At 28.9% G+C, this 6,550-nt stretch overlaps 1 long non-coding RNA gene across 1 annotated transcript; it reads right to left on the reverse strand.

The window, feature by feature from the left end:
* Window positions 1-4,711: 4,711 nt before the first annotated feature.
* On the reverse strand, window positions 4,712-5,993 carry LOC139786429 (uncharacterized). The gene is made up of 2 exons (XR_011722285.1): window positions 5,001-5,993; window positions 4,712-4,933 (listed from the first exon to the last, which is right to left on the reverse strand). It is a non-coding gene; the product is annotated as an uncharacterized lncRNA (long non-coding RNA).
* Between the last annotated feature and the right edge of the window lie 557 nt (window positions 5,994-6,550).

Genomic DNA, 6,550 nt, shown 5'->3' on the forward strand with positions numbered 1-6,550 from the left:
ACTGCTAAATTTGTTCGCTATTGAATATGCTCATTCCGTTCAATAGGTTGTACTGTTAAATATAGGTACATATTTTTTAATTTCTCATACATAATACAAGAGTCATCCAGATACATATACTGTGTGTGTATATATAGGTACATATGTTATAATATATATTTGCATATGTATACCCGAGAAAAAATGATTAGATATAATCACATATGATTATATAAAATCGACATTAGATATAATTAGATATAAAAAATGGCCCGATATAATTGTATATAATTGTATATAATTATATATAACCACATATAATTATATAACCATATATGGTTATATATAATTGTATGTGGTTATATGTAATTATATACAATTATATCGGGCCATTTTTTATATCTAATTATATCTAATGTCGATTTTATATATAATCAGATGTGATTATATCTAACATAATAAATATTTTATATATATTAAAAAAGAATTTTGTTAACTTCGATTAAGGAATAAAACATTGATAAATTTAGTGTATATTTTTTCAAAAGCTAGAATCAAAAGTGAAATGATTTACATATAACTTGGCGCTGCTTGGCGTGAGATACTGCCGTGTCTCTTGATATCATTCTTATACCATTGTTTGTCAAATTTTAAATACGAGAAATAAATCCTATCGGATGCCATCTATCGGATAATCCGAATTTAAGTTTATATATGGTTATATATAATCATATATAATCTACATGGATAAATGCTTAATTCTTATATATATACTTTATATATAAATTATATGAACTTATATATAATCATGTCAAAATGTATGTGAAACTTTTTATATAATATATATATTCGATAGGATTCGTTTCTCGTATTTAAAATTTGACGGACAGTGGTATAAAAACGGTATCAAGAGACACGGCACTGTCTCATGTCAAGCAGTGCCAAGTTGTAATATATGGAATAAATTATTTTACTTTTGATTCTATAGCCTTTGAAAAAATATACATCTTAATTTATCAATGCTTTATTATCGAAGTTAACAGTTCTTTTCCAATATATATTGACTATATATGGTCATATATGATTATATATGATTATATATAATTATATATAATCATATAGAGACAAAATTCATATATAATTGCATTATATATAATCATATATATTTATATATAATTATATATAATTTTTTTTTTCCCGGGCAAGTTCCATACGCACACATGACCTGCAATATTATTTTATAATACTGAATTATATAATATTATGTAACGAATTTTTGAATTTAATATCTATAATATATATAAAAACGATTCAAATAAATTTTTAAATTTAGGATTAAATATCTGCAGCATATATGATGACTTGCGAATCTATATCTATACAGATATAGTGCTATATCTGGTTGTACATAGGACAAGATTAGTCACATTAATATATCTGGCTATATATGACTTCAGATATAGTTGTATATAATGCTATATCTAGTTATATGTAGGTGCACTACTCATATATCATTATATATCATTATATCTGGCTTACATACATTTATATACGATTAGATATGGTGCTATCTGGTTGTATATAGCGCCAAATTAGTCACATTAATATATCTGGCTATATATGACTGCATATATAGTTGTATATAATGCTATATCTAGTTATATGTAGGGTGCACTACTCATATATCATTTTATCTGGCTCACATACATTTATATACGATTAGATATGGTGCTATATCTGTTGTACATAGGACAAGATTAGTCATATTAATATATCCGGCTATATATGACTGCATATATAGTTGTATATAATACTATATCTAGTTATATGTCGGGTGCAGTACTCACATATCAACATATCTGACTTCACATACATTCATATACGATTAGATATTGGTGCTATATCTGGTTGTATATAGCGCCAGATTAGTCATATTAATATATCTGGCAATATATGACTGCATATATAGTTGTAATATAATACTATATCTAATTATATGTAGAGTGCACTACTCACATATCATTATATCTGGCTTCACATAAAATTATATACATTATATACAAGTAGATATGGTGCTATATCTGGTTGTATATGGGACCACTGATTGCACATGTGGCCATGTATATTAGATATGACCCCATATAAAAACATATATAATTAATATATAATTATATATATGACCAGAATATAATTAATATGATTATATCTAATCATTTTTTCCGGCACATAAAGACGCATTTACAGTAGGAAAGGCAAGTTTCTACGATAGATTTAAATTGGCAAAAAGCCTAGTGTCAAGTTGCCCCGTTGTCGGCTTAGCCCCGGTCTCCCCTATATATAAAAACGATTCAAATAAATTTTTAAATTTAGGATTAAATATCTGCAGCATATATGATGACTTGCGAATCTATATCTATACAGATATAGTGCTATATCTGGTTGTACATAGGACAAGATTAGTCACATTAATATATCTGGCTATATATGACTTCATATATAGTTGTATGCTATATCTAGTTATATGTAGGGTGCACTACTCATATATCATTATATATCATTATATCTGGCTTCACATACATTTATATACGATTAGATATGGTGCTATATCTGGTTGTATATAGCGCCAAATTAGTCACATTAATATATCTGGCTATATATGACTGCATATATAGTTGTATATAATGCTATATCTAGTTATATGTAGGGTGCACTACTCATATATCATTTTATCTGGCTTCACATACATTTATATACGATTAGATATGGTGCTATATCTGGTTGTACATAGGACAAGATTAGTCATATTAATATATCCGGCTATATATGACTGCATATATAGTTGTATATAATACTATATCTAGTTATATGTCGGGTGCAGTACTCACATATCAACATATCTGACTTCACATACATTCATATACGATTAGATATGGTGCTATATCTGGTTGTATATAGCGCCAGATTAGTCATATTAATATATCTGGCAATATATGACTGCATATATAGTTGTATATAATACTATATCTAATTATATGTAGAGTGCACTACTCACATATCATTATATCTGGCTTCACATAAAATTATATACATTTATATACAAGTAGATATGGTGCTATATCTGGTTGTATATGGGACCACTGATTGCACATGTGGCCATGTATAATTAGATATGACCCCATATAAAAACATATATAATTATATATAATTATATATATACCAGATATAATTATATATGATTATATCTAATCATTTTTTCCCGGGTAATGTATGCATGTATGTATAAATTACATTTGTACGATAGTTTTTACTTAAAATTAATTTTTTTCCACATTATTCTCTTTAACCTATATTTTTGTGTGATAAAAGCACATTTTTTAAATTCAAACAACATTTGTATTAATTTATATTAATTTCTATTTTTAATCATACAGAAATGATGGGTGGAGTGGTAAATTGAAGACTAAATACTTAAAAGAATTGAAAAAATATATTCTATATCGTGCTGAATATTATTGGTATTCATCATATTTTATGGATAACGCAACTGTAACACAAGTACAAAACACAAATTTATTGTAAACTTGTAAGTTTGATTTTTATATTGTTTTTTAAGGTATAGTATGTTATTGGACAGTATATATACTCTTTAGTAATTTGAGTAATTATTTCACCATAATTTATTTTGTCTTTTATTCTGCTATACACGGAAATTTTGCTTTTTATATATATAACGCTAGATGAAATTATATATAATCATATATACGATTATATATACTTTTATATGAATCTTATATTATGTATCCATGAGTGCATATATGATCTCTTGTTCATATCTAGTTATATTTTGAATTATATATGTCCATATATAATGATATATGGATCCATACATAATTTTATATAAAGTACCAAATATTATATATAATCACATATAATCATATATATTTATATATAATTATATATAATATTTTTTTTCCGGGCAGTATTCAGAATCTGCATTGATAACTTGGTGAGGTCTGCCACTCAAACTAAAAAATAATTGCATTTACATGTATTTTTATCGATAATGTTTCTGAATGTTTTCACAAAATTGTCCTTGTTTGCAGTGACTATAGCAGCGGCTGAGTGCAATTTTGCTACTTTTCCACTTATTTATTATATTATATAAACCAATTGATTCATAGTTCTACTCTACTAGTGATTAGATAAAAAATCAAACTAGCACAGTAAACAACTGTGCCGCAAACACGTAGAACTACGTCTACTGCACAGTATGGGCACAGCAACAACTGTGCCGCAATCAACACGTAGCACTACGTCAACTGTCAATGATGATGATTGACGTGATCAAGGAAGGCCAAGGCCCACACCGGGATGTAGCGCCGAGTTCATCATCAGTGACAGTTGACGTAGTTCGACGTGATTGCGGCACAGTTGTTACTGTGTCTGTTTGATTTATATTTTTGTTTATTTTTTAAGCAACAACGTAGAACTACGTCAACTGTCACTGATGATGAACTCGGCGCTACATCCCGGTGTGGGCCTTGGCCTTCCTTGATCACGTCAATCATCATCATTGACAGTTGACGTAGTGCTATGTGTTGATTGCGGCACAGTTGTTGCTGTGCCCATACTGTGCAGTAGACGTAGTTCTACGTGTTTGCGGCACAGTTGTTTACTGTGCTAGTTTGATTTTTTTAAACATAAATTTATTTTAAAGAAATAAAACAATACATGTTTTTCTATATTTACTTTTATGTCAGAAAACATAAGATACTCATATAATTCAAGTTAGAATGCCCACGCTACTTGAATAATAAAGCTTACAGAATGCTCGCATGTTAATCTTTGTCCAAACTCGCTGTACACTTTATGATGTTTTTTTTTTGAAAGAATTGTATGATCGTTTGTTCTTTTCTCGTTATAGCTGTCTCACAGTTAACATATCAATCAATATCTGAAAAACGATATTTTTCAAAACTTCAAATATTGTTATATTTTTCGTCTATATTAATTTTACTTACATTTCAAAAGGGAACTAAAGATATAAGAACTCATTGCGATATTCCAGTTCTCCCCAATTTGTTGCAAATTTCGCCAATCTATATAAAGTATTCGATGTTTAGAGAAATCAAACATGAATCGCAAGATGCTCGAAGAAGATCAATGGCAGAAAACGTAGTATACTCTCAGTAATTTTCGAAAAAAATTGTGTGTGTGTTTTTGTTTGTGTGCACGCGCGGGCGAGTGTATATAGGGGTGTGCGTGCGTACATGCATATTTATGCAAAATTAAATATTTTTCTTCAAAACCATGCTTAATATTTTGTCAATCCTCTTTATTATTCTTATCGCTGAACTCTAAATTTTAATTTGTGTGTGTGTGTGTGTGTGTGTGTGTGTGTGTGTGTGTGTGTGTGTGTGTGTGTGTGTGTGCGCGTATATGCTACTATATCTAAACGATAAAAATAAAGAGTTCGGACTCGTTTTATCATAAATAGGAACTTCTTACGCTTTAAAATGAGATGTCAACATTTATTTTTATCAACGTCGCCTAAACTTCTTAAAGCGTATTTGTGTTTGTGAATTAGTGTGTGTGTGTGTGTGTGTTTTTGTTTGTGTGCACGCACACAACCATGCTTAATATTTTGTAAATCCTCTTTATTATTGTTATCGCTGAATTCTATATTTTGATTTGAGAGTATGTGTGTGTGTGTGTGTGTGTGTGTGTGTGTGTGTGTTTGTGCGTGTATGTAAGAGTGTACGTACGTGAATACATGTGTGCGCAAAATTAAATATTTTATCTTAAAAACCATGCTTATTATACGGGGTGGGAGAAAAGTATGGAAATCCTGCAAAATCTCGAAAACTATAAGTTTTACAGAAAAATGTTTCAGACAAAAGTTGTTTGGTTTCGAGGGGGCCATAAGATGGTATCATTGGTTTGACCTTGGATGGTCGTTTAAAGCTCACGTAAACGACACCTTTAATTTCTTAAATGGAAACCCCTATTTTTCAATGCATATTCTTGTAGCTAATCTCGAGAGCTTTTCAAAACACTATAATAAAGTATTTTTTCATTAAGAACTTTTGGAATTATGAGGCTTGAAAGTTCTAGTGTTTTGACATAAAATACAAAATATCTTGTAAAACATTAAGTTTTCGGTAATGTTACCTTAATACTTTTATGCACAGAATAATGAGACGAATCAATTGGTATGAAAAAAAGGCACAGTTCCTTTAAGAAAAAATATGTAATTTGCAACACGCATCTGCATACTTTTTCTTAAAAGCAACTATGTCTTTTTTTATACCAATTGATTTGTCTCATTATTCTGTGCATAAAAGTATTAAGGTAACATTACCGAAAACTTAATGTTTTACAAGATATTTTGTATTTTATGTCAAAATACTAGAACTTTCAAGCCTCATAATTCCAAAAGTTCTTAATGAAAAAATACTTTATTATAGTGTTTTGAAAAACTCTCGAGATTCGCTACAAGAATATGCATTGAAAAATAGGGGTTTCCATTTAAGAAATTAAAGGTGTTGTTTACGTAAGCTTTAAACGACCA

This window comes from Temnothorax nylanderi, unplaced genomic scaffold (assembly GCF_030848795.1).
Source record: "Temnothorax nylanderi isolate EJ_2023f unplaced genomic scaffold, tnyl_v1.0 TNYL_tig1034_pilon, whole genome shotgun sequence".
In the NCBI taxonomy this organism is placed as follows: domain Eukaryota; kingdom Metazoa; phylum Arthropoda; class Insecta; order Hymenoptera; family Formicidae; genus Temnothorax; species Temnothorax nylanderi.